Below are 15,636 nucleotides of genomic sequence, written 5' to 3'. Positions count from 1 at the left end.
CCTTCTTCCTTCCTTATTCCTTCCTTCCTTCCTTCTTCCTTCCTTCCTTCCTTCCTTCCTTCCTTCCTTCCTTCCTTCCTTCCTTCCTTCCTTCCCTTTACCTGCCAGTGCTTAGGGATCAGTGTGCTCAGGGACCCACCTGGTGATTCTGCGGAGTGAACCTGGATCAGCCACATGTCAAGATAAGTATTTTACAGCCTGGACTATCTCTAGCCTTCAACTACACTTTTTTTCAGTGTGCTCAGAGACCCACCTGGTGATTCTGCGGAGTGAACCTGGATCAGCCACATGTCAAGATAAGTATTTTACAGCCTGGACTATCTCTAGCCTTCAACTACACTTTTTTTTCCCCAGTCTTAAGAATACAACTAATGAAATCAAGACATGTCTTCTCACAAACACATTACCATTTCTAACAGTAGTAGCCAAAAAATAGAAACAAGTCTAATGGCTACTAATTGATGAATGCATGGCCAAAGTCTAGTATGACTACTGAATGGAATATTAGGTATGAAAAGAAATGAAGAACAGACATTTGCTCTTACCTGAATGAAAGTTGAAAACATGCTAAGTGTAATCAGAGAGAGAAATTTACAGTCTTGATTTCATTCATATGAAACATCCAGGATAGAATTCATAGAGACCTGAAGTAGATTAAGTGTTGTCTAGGGGCTTGAAAATTGGGGTTCAGTGGGTCTGGAGGCTGGTGGAGCTGGGGGCAGGCAGTGATAAATAAAAGCCTTTGTGACTTTGGGCCTGGAGTGGTTACCTTTAATGCTGCTAACCAAGGTTCAATACCCAGCACCACGTATGTTTTCACAGGCACTCCCAGGAGCGATTCATTAGAACTAAGAAATAAGTCCTGACACTGGTGTGTGTGGCCCCCAAACAAAACAAGCAACAAAGATGTTCAGATACTTTGGGGGGGCGAGTGATAAAAATATTCTAAAACTGGGGCCGGAGAGATAGCATGGAAGTAGGGCGTTTGCCTGGCATGCAGAAGGACTGTGGTTCGAATCCCAGCATTCCATATGGTCCTCTGAGCCTGCCAGGAGCAATTTCTGAGCACAGAGCCAGGACTAACCCCTGAGCACTGCCGGGTATGACCCCCCAAAAAATATTCTATAACTGTGGTGATAGTTAAGTCATTGCAAAGATACTAAAAATCACTCACTCCAAATACATGTGTGAATTTTAGCTTAATAAAGTTGTCCCCCTCTCCTAACAGCAATTTACTATGGCTCCACCTAATAGTTCACAATCTTTTTCAGGAAGAGGAGTAGGAGATTTTGAGCTATCTTTGGCAGTTCTCAGGGGCTGCTTCTAACTCTGCTCAAGGATTATCCCTGGGGTTGCTCATATGCAGAGCTGGGGATCGGACCAGGCTTGATCACATGCAAGGTAGATGCTATAACCACTGTGCTATCTTTGATGCCCACAATCTTAAATAGCACTGCTATTTAAGGCCTACTATGGTGTGGCTTCAAGGTCTGACCAAGTTTCTGTAGGGAACTGGCATGTAGAGAAGAGGCATGTTTGAGCTCTGTTGTTGAGAGTCCAGGGAAGAAGGCAGTCATGGGGGGGGGGGGGGGTTTGGAGGCAAGCTTGTTGTTAGGTTGAGGATAGAAGATTCTCAGAGGAGAAAGAGGCACAAGGGAAGCACAGACATGGCTAATACCCCCTTCCATCCCCCAGCCCAGGTGGAAGAAACGCCCTTGGCAGGAAGTCAGTCTTTTCAGACTAGAATGAAGGAGGAAGGGAAAGAAGAATTTCCATCCAGAGTGAACAGTGCCAAAAATATTTTTTTCCCCTTACAGGCCTCAAGTTTTCAGGCAAGAAGGCAATTACTTTTTATGTGGACCTGAAAGAGAACAGAAGGGCCAGGGGTTCACAAAAGGGGCAATGACAGGAGCTCTGTGCGGGAAGGAAGAGAAAGTTTGAATGGCAAGACAGCCAGCAGAGAAGCATAGTCTGAAACAGCAGCAAAACTTAGCTCCTGAACTTCCCTTCCAGCCCTCTGCAGCCCTGCACAGTCTCCTGAGTCATTGCTGCTCTGGGCCAGACAACCCCAATTCCTCCAGCCTGACTCATGCATTTTGGCTCTGAGCCTCTTGCTCTCTGGACAGTCTCCTCTGAACTGTCTGCCTTTTGGCAACTTTCCTCCCAGAACTGAATGTTCATCCCCAGGGAAGCTGGTCCAAGTTCACCTCCCAGTTCTGGGCCCTTTGTTAATGCAGTCTTGGGGTGCCTAGAGGCCTTAGGGCAGCTTTGCACCCTTGAATCAGAGACAAACACAGATAGCAGAGAGAAATCTGTGAGAGTATCAGTCCCTCTGTTGGGCCTCAGGGGATGGTGGTTTTGGGGAAGACCCCTAGTCTGTGATGCGGGCAGAGGGGATATTAAACTTGTGGAGAATGTGTGAAAGTGGGAGGTCAGGGGCCGGAGAGATAGCATGGAGGTAAGGCGTTTGCCTTTCATGCAGAAGGTCATCGGTTCGAATCCCGGCATCCCATATGGTCTCCCGTGCCTGCCAGGAGTGATTTCTGAGCATAGAGCCAGGAGTAACCCCTGAGTGCTGCCGGGTGTGACCCCCCCAAAATAAAGTGTGAGGTCAAGGATTAGGGTAGAAATATGAATATGAAACAATCCCCCCCCAGATTAATATCTCAGGGAAACACAGATTCATGCTCCTAAACCCATTTATCACACCCAATCAACCTGGCATCATCATTCTGTAGAGTCAATGCCCACTAGGAGAGCAGTGGAGAGAAAGTGGGAGGGAACCCCCCCCAGGAACCCCTTTTGTTTTATTTTGGGGCCACACTGACATTGCTCAGAGGTTTCTCCTGGCTCTGCACCCAGGGATCAATCTTGGCAATACTCAAGTGATGATATGGGGTGCCAGGGACTGAATCAAGATTAGTTGTATGCAAGGCAAGTATTTTTGTTTTGTTTTGTTTTTTTGTTTTTTGGGTCACACCTGGTAACACTCAGGGGCTACTCCTGGCTCTTTGCTCAGAAATAGCTCCTGGCAGGCTCAGGGGACCAGACGGGATGCTGGGATTCAAACCACTGACCTGCATGCAAGGCAAATGCCTTACCTCCATGCTATCTCTCCGGCCCTGCAAGACAAGTATCTTACCCACTGTATTATCTCTCCAACCAAAGCTCCCTTTGAACCCAGCTATTATAGATACTGGGGTTCCTTCTGGTTAGAGTGTGAGCACCAGAAATGAGAGGGCCTCTGATTTTAATGGGCCCAGAAAAAGTGTGGGAGAAGGAATGCCTTTGATATCAGGCCAAGATTTAATTTTGCATGTTGGAGTGATAGTGCAGCAGGTAAGGCATTTGTTTACCTTGCATGCAGCTGACCCAAGTCCTATCCTGACATCCCATATAGTCCTCTGACCATCATCAGGAGTGATCCCTGAGCGCAGAACCAAGAGTGACCCCTGAATACCATTGGATGTGACCCAAAAATAAAAAGAAATACTTAATTTTGTGGTTTGGGGTCATGCCCAGCAGTGCGTGGGTGTTATCCCTGTCTCTGTACTATATGTGATGTTGGGGATCGACCATATGCAAGGCTTAACCCCTGTACTATGTCTCCAACCATTCAGGCTTCTTTATTTTATTTTATTTTATTTTATTGTTTTTGGGCTACACCGGGTAGTGCTCAGGAGTTTCTCCTGACTCTGTGCTCAGGAATCACTCCTGGTGGGCTCAGGGGACCATATGGGATGCCTGAGATTGAACCCAGGTCAGCTGTGTGCAAGGCAAGTTGTGCTATCATTCTGGCCCTCAGATCATTTAAAATAAGCATTTGTCATGGGTTGGAGAGATAGTTCCAAAGACTAGCGCTCATGCTTTGCATTCTGGAACCCCAGATTTATTCCTGGCACCCCTAGTACTTCCTGAGTACCATCAGATGTGGGTCAATCCTCCATGATAAAATCCCCAATAACCCTGAAATAAACTGGTAAATGGTTGTGATTACTCGCCACAGGGCTCTAGAGGAGTTGCTGAACCAAGGCGTTCATATGTCACAGATCAACCCTGCAATGAAGTTTTGAAGAGTTAAGGAGAGATCAGGCCTCAAGCCCACAGTGCCCCATACTGCAGTGGGGAAAATAGGACGATAGAACAATGAGAGGATTCCTTTTTTTTTTCCTCGCAGGCTTGGGGGGCCATATGGGATACTAGGGATCAAATCCAGGTCAGCCACATGCAAGGCAAATGCCCTATGCACTGGGCTATTGCTTTTGCCATAATGAGAGGATTCTTTTTTTTTGGTTTTTGGCCCACACCCGGTGACGCTCAGAGGTTACTCCTGGCTATGCGCTCAGAAGTCGCTCCTGGCTTGGGGGACCATATGGGACGCCAGGGGATCGAACCGCGGTCCGTCCAAGGCTAGCGCAGGTAAGGCAGGCACCTTACCTCCAGCGCCACCGCCCGGCCCCAATGAGAGAATTCTTATCTACCTTTTCCTCTCTCTGGGGTTCTTTGATTGCCCCCAAATTCTCCACAAAGGATATAAGGAGGCCTGAGGAAGGACTCTGGAGGCAATGTTTGGGGCCCAATCCTGGTTCTTTCACTTACTAACTCATGGCTTGCTTGATTTCTTTCTCTTTTATTTTTATTTTTGAGTGACACCCAGTGATGCTCAGGGCTTCTGGCTCTGCAATCAGAAATAACTTTTGGTGATGCAGGGTGGTAGTGAGGAGCAGGAATAAAACTTGGATTGGCTGTGTGCAAGGCAAATGCCATACCCACTGTACATTGCTCTGTCACTCTGTCAACCTTTCTTTTTTCTCTTCTTTCCTTCCTTCTTTCTACCTTCTTTCTTTCTTTCTTTCTTTCCTTTCTTTTCTTTCTTTTTTCTTTCTTTTCTTTCTTTTCTTTCTTTCTTTCTTTCTTTCTTTCTTTCTTCTTTCTTTCTTTCTTTCTTTTCTTTCTTTCTTTCTTTCTTTCTTTCTTTCTTTCTTTCTTTCTTTCTCTCTCTCTTTCTTTCTTCTTCCTTCCTTCTTTCTTTGTTTTCTTTCTTTCTCTTTTTCTTTCTCTTTCCTTCCTTTTTCTTTCTTTTTTCTTCTTTCTTTTTCTTTCTTTCTTTCTTTTTCTTCCTTCCTTCCTTCCTTCTTTCTTTGTTTTCGTTCTTTCCTTCTTCTTTCTTTCTTTCTTTCTTTCTTTCTTTCTTTCTTTCTTTCTTTCTTTCTTTCTTTCTTTCTTTCTTTCTTTCTTTCTTTCTTTCTTTCTTTCTTTCTTTCTTTCTTTCTTTCTTTCTTTCTTCCTTTCTCCCCCTCCCTCCCTCCCCTCCCCTCCCTCCCTCCACTCCCTCCCTCCCTCCCTCCCTCCCTTCCTTCTTCCTTCCTTCCTTCCTTCCTTCCTTCCTTCCTTCCTTCCTTCCTTCCTTCCTTCCTTCCTTCCTTCCTTCCTTCCTTCCTTCCTTTCAGCTATCTCCTGGCTCTGCCGGTTCCTTTATTCTTTCCCTTTCTCTTTTGCAGTACTGGGGATAGAGCCAGTACCTCACACATGTAAGGCTACTGCTCTGCTGAGCTCAGACCGGCCTCTGGCTTGGATTTGCTTGGTGCCTCACTTGATGCCTCCATGAGGAGAGTCTAAAGGTTGCCAGGGAGATGAAACATGCCAGGGCAAGGTTGAGCCATGCCCCACACATGCCCTCTCGATAGACCACCAGGGAATGGCTCAAGGCCAGTTCAGCATCGCAGGATGACTGATTGCCCTGAACTCAAGGAGCGGGGCCAGACCCAGATGCTGTTGAATTACACCAGGTCCTTAGGACACGAGAAGCTTGGAGATGCAAGTTCTTCTCCCTGCCCTGCTTTTTTTCTGGAATCAATGTTGCAGTATATTAGTCTCCTAGCATTCTTGGTACTATAAAATCAAATCAATGATCAGTGCTAACAACTGCAAGATTGAAGCTTCTCTAGCTAAAATCCATGGTGCTGCCTGGCTCCCAGAACCTGTTATACAAATAGAAACAGGCCACTGTCTGTCAATCTGACCTGCTTCACTGGCTATAGTGGGGTAACTCTCCTTGGGGACATCTGGGTCTGTTTATGGGGGTACTCTTAGGTATGGGGACAATACAGTTTCTTTTTTAATTTTTGGGCCATACCTGGCAGTGCCCAGGGGTTACTCCTGGCTCTGTGCTCAGAAATCATCCCCGGCAGGCAAGGGGGACTATATGGAATGCCAGAATTTTTTTTTTTTTTTTTTTTTGGTTTTTGGGCCACACCCGGCGATGCTCAGGAGTTACTCCTGGCTGTCTGCTCAGAAATAGCTCCTGGATGCCAGAATTCTAACCAGTGTCCATTCTGCATCAGTTGCGTGCAAGGCAAACACCTTACTGCTGTGCTTTCTCTCTGGCTCAACAATAGTTTCTTTCTTTCCTTTTTTTTTTCAGTCATACCCGGTGACACTCAGGGGCTACTCCTGGCTATGCGCTCAGAAATTGCTCCTGGCTTGGGAGACCATATGGGACATCAGGGGATCCAACCGCGGTTTGTCCAAGGCTAGCGTGCAAGGCAGACAGACGCCTTATGGCTTGCGCCACTGCCCTGGCCCCAATGTAGTTTCTTATGTGGAAAGTCAGGAGAGGAGGTTTAGGGGTGTCATCAAGAATGATCCCTAGGGCCCGGAGAGATAGCACAGCGGTGTTTGCCTTGCAAGCAGCCGATCCAGGACCAAAGGTGGTTGGTTCGAATCCCGGTGTCCCATATGGTCCCCCGTGCCTGCCAGGAGCTGTTTCTGAGCAGACAGCCAGGAGTAACCCCTGAGCACCGCCGGGTGTGACCCAAAAACAAAAAAAAAAACAAAAAAACAAAACAAAACAAAAAAAAAGAATGATCCCTAACTGTATGGCCAGGAATAAGCCCTAAACACTGCTGGGTATGCCCCCCCCCCCCCCAAAACACAGAATTGATTTTTCTTTCTTTTTTTTTTTTTTGGTTTTTGGGCCACACCTGGCGGTGCTCAGGGGTTACTCCTGGCTGTCTGCTCAGAAATAGCTCCTGGCAGGCACGGGAGACCATATGGGACACCGGGATTCGAACCAACCACTTTAGGTCCTGGATCGGCTGCTTGCAAGGCAAACACCACTGTGCTATTTCTCCCAGAATTAATTTTTCTAGAAAATTAATTTATTAATAATGATGATGATGATGATGATGATGACATATGGCAGAGAAGTCCATAGGTTCAAGACAGAATTCACAGAGCACCTTTTGCTTTGCTTTTTGGCCCAGAGACCCATAACAGGGTTGCCATAGTGACATGGTTTTGTGGGTTTGGGAGTAAAGGAGAGGAACAGAGAGTCCTTTCTCTCAAATCTGCTTGACTCGCTGTTTTAAGTTCCTAAGATCTTTACCTTTCTGGGTCTGTCTCAGGACTCCAACCAACCCCTATTGGCCCTGGGAGATGGTAACTTTAGAAGGAAAAGGCAGAGTAATTGTGCAGTGGAAAGAGAGGTAGTCCAGAGTATTGGCAAAAAGGCCCACCAGACCTTGGGTTGCGCTTAACGATTTTCACCCTCCCAAGGCCTGATGTCTCCCTTCTCCTCCTGGAACACTTTTGAAGATTTCATTGATTGAATCAGGGGCTTCCTAATGAATTCACATTCTCTTTATTTGTCACATCTAATAATACACTATGTGTAGCTACCAAGAAACATGAGCTCGAATTTAAGAAGTTCCCCCACTAATTTAGCATTGTATGATCAAAAAGAAGCTGGTGAGAGAGGATAGGGATTATAAGGCACTTGACTTGCACATGAATGACTCTAGTTGGATCTCTGACACCATAGACAGTCCCCTGAATACCACTGTCTAGGATTATTGCTGAGCATGGAGCCAAAATAGCCCCTGAGCATTGCCAATTATGGTCCCCAAGCCCCACCAAATAATAAAAGCAGACAACAAAAAACTTTGTGCAGAGTTCTTTGTTTTATTTTGTTTTTGGGCAACACCAGCAATGCTCACAAGTTACTCTTGGCTCTGAACTCAAGAATTATTCCTAGTAGTGCTTGAGAAAGAGAATTGAACCCAGGTTGGTCAAATGCAAGGCAAATGCCCTACCACTGTACTATTGCTTTGGCTTTTTATGCAGAGTTCTGATCCAGGGTTACCTGATGGGGGAATAGGGACTTTGGGGCCTGGATTTCATCAGAGACTTTTGGGTCCCATGTCTGTAAAATGGAGATAAAATTTGTGAACAGATTAAAACATTTTGAATCTTCATAGTTTTCAAATCAATGCAAGGATTATTTTACCAGCAGAATGATTATTTGTGTACCTTGTCAGCCATGAGATATATTAAAGGTATCATTCCTTGAAGCTTTTTTTTTCTTTTTTGTTTTTTGGGCCATACCCAGTGGAGCTCAGGGAATTACTCCTGGCTCTGCACTCAGAAATTGCTCCTGGCAGGTTCAGGGACCATGTGGGATGCTGGTGATTCGAAACCTGGTAGATCCTAGGTCGGCCATGTACAAAGCAAATGCCCTACTGCTGTGCTATCACTTTGGCCATTATCTTATTTTTCTTTTCTTTCTTTTGGGGTCTACTCTCAGCTCTGTGCTTGGTGTGTGTGTGGGGTCCTCCCGGTAGTGATCTGGGTACCATGTCATCCACAAGCTAGAGTGATAGGACAGTGGGGAGGATGCTGGCCTTGCTTTTGGCTGACCAGACTCAATTCCCAGCATCCCCAAGGAGATTCACTGCCAGGAATAATTTCTGAGTGAAGAGCCAGGAGTCATTTCTGGGTGAGCATTTCCTGGTGTGCCTCCAAAGCAAAAACAAAGAGAAATCATGTAGTCCACACAGAAGGCATGTGGACTGCCTGACTTCCTGTACTCAGGAATGAACCCTGATAACAGAGCCAAGAGTAAGTCCTGAGCACCATCAAGTATAACACCACATAACTATATTATTTCTCTCACCCCAAAAATGGAAGAACCATGTCTTGAACAAGTCACCCCACTCCTGAAGCCAGACTCCCAACTCTGATGTCCTATCAGCTCCCTAATGTTCCCTGTGGGGTTAGGGGAAGGCAGGTTTCTCAGCCTTATTTACAGATGAGAAGACTGAGGCTGTGACAGGGATGGGCTAGAATGTAGGTGCCATACTGGAAGGCAAGTGAGTGACAGAGCAAAAACTCCCCATTACAAAAGTCCACAGCAGCCCCAGAGAGGCCCAAGGGTGCCAGTCCCACTGCATCTTTATTGCAGTGGTACACAAGGGTGCCAGTCCCACTGCATAATTATTGACATGCCTGGCCCCACTTTCCAGTAGAGAGGTTGCCTCAAAACAAATACCCCATTGCATCCCAGTCATCTCTTCTGCTCTTGCACTATTTGGGTATTTAGAGCAAGATACAGGGCGTCTTTCCTTGCTCTCTCTTTACACGTCCACATAGATGGCTTAAGTGGCCAGATAGATGGCAGAGTAGGGGCAGGCCTCAGAGGCCTAGACAGGAGCAGAACACAGAATTCATGGGCTCAGAAGCTCAGAAAAGCTCAGTTTCTAGGCAGCAGGGACAAGGTTCTCTCTCTCTCTCTCTCTCTCTCTCTCTCTCTCTCTCTCTCTCTCTCTCTCTCTCTCTCTCTCTCTCATACACACACACATACACACACACACACACACACACACACACACACACACACACACACACACACACACGGCAGTGGCCAGAGATGAGGAAAGTCGGGATCAGATAATGAACTGCTGAGGCACAGTTCACAAGAGCAGCCCCATGACAGGCACAGAGCACAGTGATCTCACCCAGGTACACACAGCAGTGGCCAGAGACTCGGGAAGCCAGTGGTGTTCAGTCCAAGAGAGGCCCCGAGACAAGATTTTGAAAATCATTCACTGGACTGGGCATTGTAAGATAGAACAAGCGACACAATACACACGGGTGAAGAAGAAGCCTGGATATTTGGGGAGAAAGCTGATCCCCTCTACTTCAACTGTGCAATAAATCTAACTGCTTAAAAATTATAATACAGCAAGAGAGAGGGACCAGAGAGATAGCCAGGCCAGGGATTAAGGTGCTTGACTTATAAGCTGCTGACATACAGTTTGATCTCCAGCACCATATAGGGTCATATAGGGTTCCCCCCAGAGGCCCATCAGGAGTGATTCCTGAGCACACAGAGCAGGAATAAACCCTGAACACTGCCAGGTGTAGCCCCCAAACCAAAAATAAATAAATAAAGTGATAGAGAAATGTGTGCTAAAAAGAGAATATGGTGAATGGAGGATTCAACCAATGATTCAACAATGCTAGTGAAGTCCCAGTTCTGGCGGCCTGTGCTGAGGATCTAGCAATCCTCTTAGCAGAGATGCGTGTGTGTGTGTGTGTGTGTGTGTGTGTGTGTGTGTGTGTGTGTGTGTGTGTGTGTTCCCTAAGCCCTCAGGAAGAAGAAAAAACCCTTGAAAAGGAAGAAAGAAAACGGGGCGTAACTAGGATTCCGGGCTGGATTCCATGACGTCACCAGGCATGCAGTTGGTTGTCTGGGCTGGAAAACAAAGGATATGGTGACAGGGCCCAGGCCGTGCTGGCCACTGGGCTGGGGTGGGGGTGGTAGCAAATATGGCCAGCCTCCACATTGGCCTCCACTCTGCACCCGAACTGGCCGCCTCCTGCATTCAGCAGGTAGCTTGTCCAAGGGAAAACCAGGACAGGAAATCAGGTTGCCATGGAGACCAGAGAGGCCCTTCTAGACACAGGAGAAAATAAACATGTTCTGCTCAGACTTAACCCCCACAGAGCCAGGGCTGCCTCACCTCCTCCCAAATGAGGTCCTGGTTTTCACAGAAATGTCCTTGGCATCTGGGTCCAGCTGAGGACTGTACTGGGAATAGTCACACCCTATGGCTTAAGGAAGAAGCCATTTTTAGGTCTTGGCCTAAGATTTCCTCAGACTCCTCCATTGCTGGAGCTTTCAAGCTGAGGAGACCAAATCTCTCTCAAGAGCTTTTGGTGGTCTCCAATACATTTCTTCACACTTCAGATCTTGCAACTCATTCTATCCCCATGAAAACCCAGTCAGAAAGGTCCCAGACAGGATCATCATTCCTGGTTTTCTCAAGAGGAAACAGAGGCACTGAAAGATGAACTTGCCCAAGTCTCCAGAGAGTTGATGGTGCCACCAGAATTTGAGGCCAACTTTGAGAGGAGGCACCAAGACATACAGGATGCTGGTGTCTCTGAAACAAACTTTGGGTTCATGAAGTCATCTCTCTGAGCCTTGGTTTCCCCCGACACATAAGCCCCAATCTTGAAGAATGTTGGCAGAGTTGACTGTGATGCACAGTTATTAAACACTTCCGGTAGGCTGGGCGCCATATTGCGCCCTGGCAGCATAATGGAAAAGAAGACATATGCAGTTCCAGAATCACACAGCTGGTGCTTTGGGGCCATGTGGAAGGGCCTTGAGAGAGAAGCTGGGCCTGGGAGAATGAGAAGGTCAACCAGGTGGACGTTCCCAGCTGCCTGGAAGTGAATGCCCAAAAGAATAAACTCTAACTGAAGGTGGTGTGGACCTTCCCTTGGTCAGACTGAGAAGGATGCAGAAGAATGCCAGGTTTTCTATGGCCTAAAAGTGGAATCTGTCCTGCCTAAGGAGTTAATGAATCACAGAAGAACCTTGCCTTCTTGCTGGGTTGTTTTGGAGCACCGGGGAGCTGAGAATGGTTTGTACATGTTTAAGACATCAATAAATGGAACCAGAGCAATAAGGGTACAGAGGTAAGGCATTTGTCTTGCACGTGGCCAACACAGGACGGACCCCGGTTTGAATCCCGGCATCCCATATGGTCCCCTGAGCCTTCCAGGAGCGATTTCTGAGCACAGAGCCAGGAGTAACCCCTGAGCACTGCTGGGTATGACCCAAAAAACAAAACAAAAACAAACAAACAAACAAAAAAGAGTCAAGTTAATTGGGCCAACACCAACACCCAGGGCCAGGACCACAGATATGGCCAGCTTCTATCTGCAGGGGATAACATGAAATCTTTGTGACAGATAGGCTGTCCCAAGACTCAGGGCCCCTGTGGAGAGATGGGGTGCTGTAGATAAAACTGCAGAGACTCTAGAATTGGGGATCTGAGTCTGGTTTTGGGGGGATTCTACCTCAGGACTGGAGAGGAAACAAAGCTGCTGTCTGAATGTGCTGAGAATTCGTCAAGTTTTAAGTCAGTTCTAAGGATCCAGATGTGTACTTCTTCCAGCTTCCTGCTGCTCTTGGGATGTGGCCTAGAAAGTTGGCCTGGCTGTTGTTTTGGGGGATGGGAGCAGCGATGGGCTCTTGTACCCCAGCAGAGCTCCTACTTCCTGAGTCACAGAAGCAGCAGCCAAGTCTGTCCCTGCCAGGTCCTGCCCTGATCGCTGGACTCTGGTTATGGCTGGATTTTTGTATGACTGTGCTCGGCCCAAGCTCTGTGGCCCTGAACATAACAGGGCATTGGAGTCCTCCAAAACTCAGCGTGACCTTGGTCAAGGACACAGATCTGTCTGTTTCTCACTGACTTGTAGAGGCAGTGGAAGTCAATGGTACAGCTATTGAGCACCTACTGGATGCAGTTTGCCTTGTGCTGTGGGAAGCCAAGTCCACAAACACCTCTCAGGAGCCACTTTACTCTCTGGCTTTCCTGAAGTTCTGACCAATAGAGAGCCTCAGAAGACCAGTTGGAGTGACTGAAGAGATAGAATAATGGGGAGGGCTCGTGCTTTGTACACATATCAGAATTTGATCCATGGCATCCTATATGGTCCCCAGAATTCTGCCAGGAGTTATCCCTGAGTGTAGAGCCAGGTGTAAGCTGAGCACCACCAGGTGTGGCACCAAAAAAGCAAAAGAAAGGAAGAGGACTGGAGGGAGTGAGTGAGTGAGTGAGTGAGTGAGGGACGGAGGGAGATGGACTCGGGACGTTGGGTAAGGAGACCCTCGGCGGACTTGAGGAGAAAGAAAAGAAAGAAAGAAAGAAAGAAAGGAAGGAAGGAAGGAAGGAAGGAAGGAAGGAAGGAAGGAAGGAAGGAAGGAAGGAAGGAAGGAAGGAAGGAAGGAAGGAAGAAAGAAAGAAAGAAAGGAAAGAAAGAAAGAAAGAAAGAAAGAAAGAAAGAAAGAAAGAAAGAAAGAAAGAAAGAAAGAAAGAAAAAGAAGAAAGAAAGGAAGGAGAAAGAGAGAGAAAGAAAGAAAGAAAGAGAGAGGAAAAAAGAAAGAGAGGAAAAAAGAAAGAAAGAAAGAAAGAGAGAAAGAAAGAGAGAAAGAAAGAAAGAAAGAAAGAGAGAAAGAAAGAAAGAGAGAGAGAGAAAGAAAGAAATAAAGAAAGAAAGAAAGAAAGAAAGAAAGAAAGAAAGAAAGAACGAAAGAGGGACCAGAGAGAGAGCACAGCGGCGTTTGCCTTGCAAGCAGCTGATCCAGGACCTAATGTGGTTGGTTCGAATCCCGGAGTCCCATATGGTCCCCGGGCCTGCCAGGAGCTATTTCTGAGCAGATAGCCAGGAGTAACACCCCGAGTCGGGTGTGACCCAAAAAAAAACTAAAAGAAAGAAAGAAAGAAAGAAAGAAAGAAAGAAAGAAAGAAAGAAAGAAAGAAAGAAAGAAAGAAAGAAAGAAAGAAAGAAAGAAAGAAAGAAAGAAAGAAAAGAAAGAAAGAAGAAAGAAAGAAAGAAAGGAAGGAAGGAAGGAAGGAGAAAGAGAGAGAAAGAAAGAGAGAGGAAAAAAGAAAGAAAGAAAGAAAGAGAGAAAGAAAGAAAGAGAGAGAGAGAAAGAAAGAAAGAGAGAGAGAGAAAGAAAGAAAGAAAGAAGGAAGGAAGGAAGAAAGAAAGAAGGAAGGAAGGAAGAAAGAAAGAAAGAAGAAAGAAAGAAAGAAAGAAAGAAAAAAGAAAGAAAAAGAAAGAAAAGAGGGCTGAGAGATAGCATGGAGGTAGGGCATTTGCCTTGCATGCAGAAAAAAGGTGGTTTGAATTCTGGCATCCCATATGGTCCCCTGAACCTGCCAGGAATGATTTCTGAGCACAAAGCCAGAAGTAACCCCTGAGCACTGCCAGGTATGACCCCCCAAAAAAGAAAGAAAGAAGGAAGGAAGGAAGGAAGGAAGGAAGGAAGGAAGGAAGGAAGGAAGGAAGGAAGGAAGGAAGGAAGAGAGAGAAGGAAAGGAAAAAAGAAAGAGAGAAAGAAAGAAAGAGAGAGAGAAAGAAAGAAAGAAAGAAAGAAAGAAAGAAAGAAAGAAAGAAAGAATGAGAAAATGGAGGAAAGTAGGAAGCAGGATTAGACTGTTTATTCTCCACCTTCCCACATAGTAGGCACCCCTGGTGCTGGGTCCAAGTGTCCCAGTTCTGGCCATGATGTGGTCCTCTCCACTTTCAGTTTTCAAAAAACAGACACTGGGGACTGAGAGATAGCACAGTGAGTAGGACATTTACTTTGTAAATTGCCAACCTGGGTTCAATTCCTATTATCTCTTATCGTCCCTATGTATCACTAGAAGTAATTCTGGAGTGCACAGTTAGCAGTAACCCCTGAGCATTGGTGTAGTCCAAAAACTAAAAGAAAGAATGAGGGGCCGGAGAGATAGCATGGAGGTAGGGCCTTGTGTGTAGAAGAATAGTGGTTCGAATCCTGGCAACCCATATGGTCCTCCAAGCCTGCCAGGAGCGATTTCTGAGTGTAGAGCCAGGAGTAACCCCTGAGCGCTACAGGGTGTGACCCCAAAAACCAAAAAAAAAAAAAAAAGAAAGAAAGGGAGAAAGAGAGAAAGAATAAAAGAAAGAAATAAAAAGGAAGAAGGAATAAAGAAAGAAAAGAAACAAAGAAATAGAAGAAAGAAAAAATGAATGAAAGAAAGTGAAACGAAAGCCTCATGCCTCAATCCCAAGGAATTTGGGGAGTTCGGGTCTGGAAGCAAATGCAGATACAGGAAATAATCCACACAGATTAAAGGGAATAAAACAGGTTCAGGAAAATTCCACCACACACCTTCCGATTACTAGCAAGAGGCAGTAATACTAGCATCAGGCAGATATACCAGTTGTAGAAATAAAACAGAACGCAGTTTCTCCCTGAGACCCATGGAAGACCATCCCCTAGGGTGGAGAACAGGTAGGATAAGGAACCAATTTAGAGGTACTTCTAGTCCATGAATGACAAGCACCAGCAAAGAAGAATGACCTGAATAGACTGAAGACCAGTTACTAGAACATTTCTTGGGGCCTGAAGTGATAACACAATGGGTGGGGTGTTTGCCTTGCATGAGGCTGAGGACTCTATCCCTGGCATCCTATATGGTCCTCTGAGCCTACCAGGAATCATTTCTGAGCATAGAGCCAGGAGTAAACCTTGAGTACTGCCAGGTGTAACCCAAAAAGTACAAGGAAAAAAGGAAACTTTCTTCTTCTCAACCCCTTGCTAGCCACCCACCGAGATCAGACCTGAAGGCACTGACCCATTCTGACCCCCTCCCTGCCTTTATTAAGCTTCCTAAATGATCTAACTGGAGTATGTGTTATTCCCTCACTGGCCACTGAAATTCATTTCCTGGACACACCCAGTGAGCTTGGCACATTCAACTGGTCTCAGAAACGCTCTGCTTCCAATTTCCTAATAAGATATTTAGA

General features: G+C 46.2%; 1 protein-coding gene and 1 long non-coding RNA gene across 2 annotated transcripts in view; both read right to left on the bottom strand.

The window, feature by feature from the left end:
• Window positions 1-15,636, bottom strand: part of TNRC6A (trinucleotide repeat containing adaptor 6A) — a 189,193-nt gene that overhangs the window by 114,521 nt on the left and 59,036 nt on the right. The window lies entirely within an intron of this gene.
• Window positions 84-752, bottom strand: LOC126031009 (uncharacterized). Its single transcript, XR_007503218.1, has 2 exons — window positions 341-752; window positions 84-225 (listed from the first exon to the last, which is right to left on the bottom strand). It is a non-coding gene; the product is annotated as an uncharacterized LOC126031009 (long non-coding RNA).

This window comes from Suncus etruscus, chromosome 15 (genome assembly GCF_024139225.1).
Source record: "Suncus etruscus isolate mSunEtr1 chromosome 15, mSunEtr1.pri.cur, whole genome shotgun sequence".
NCBI classification, from domain to species: Eukaryota; Metazoa; Chordata; class Mammalia; order Eulipotyphla; family Soricidae; genus Suncus; species Suncus etruscus.
Note: the sequence above shows the minus strand (reverse complement) of the source record. Positions and strands in the feature narration are given on the sequence as shown.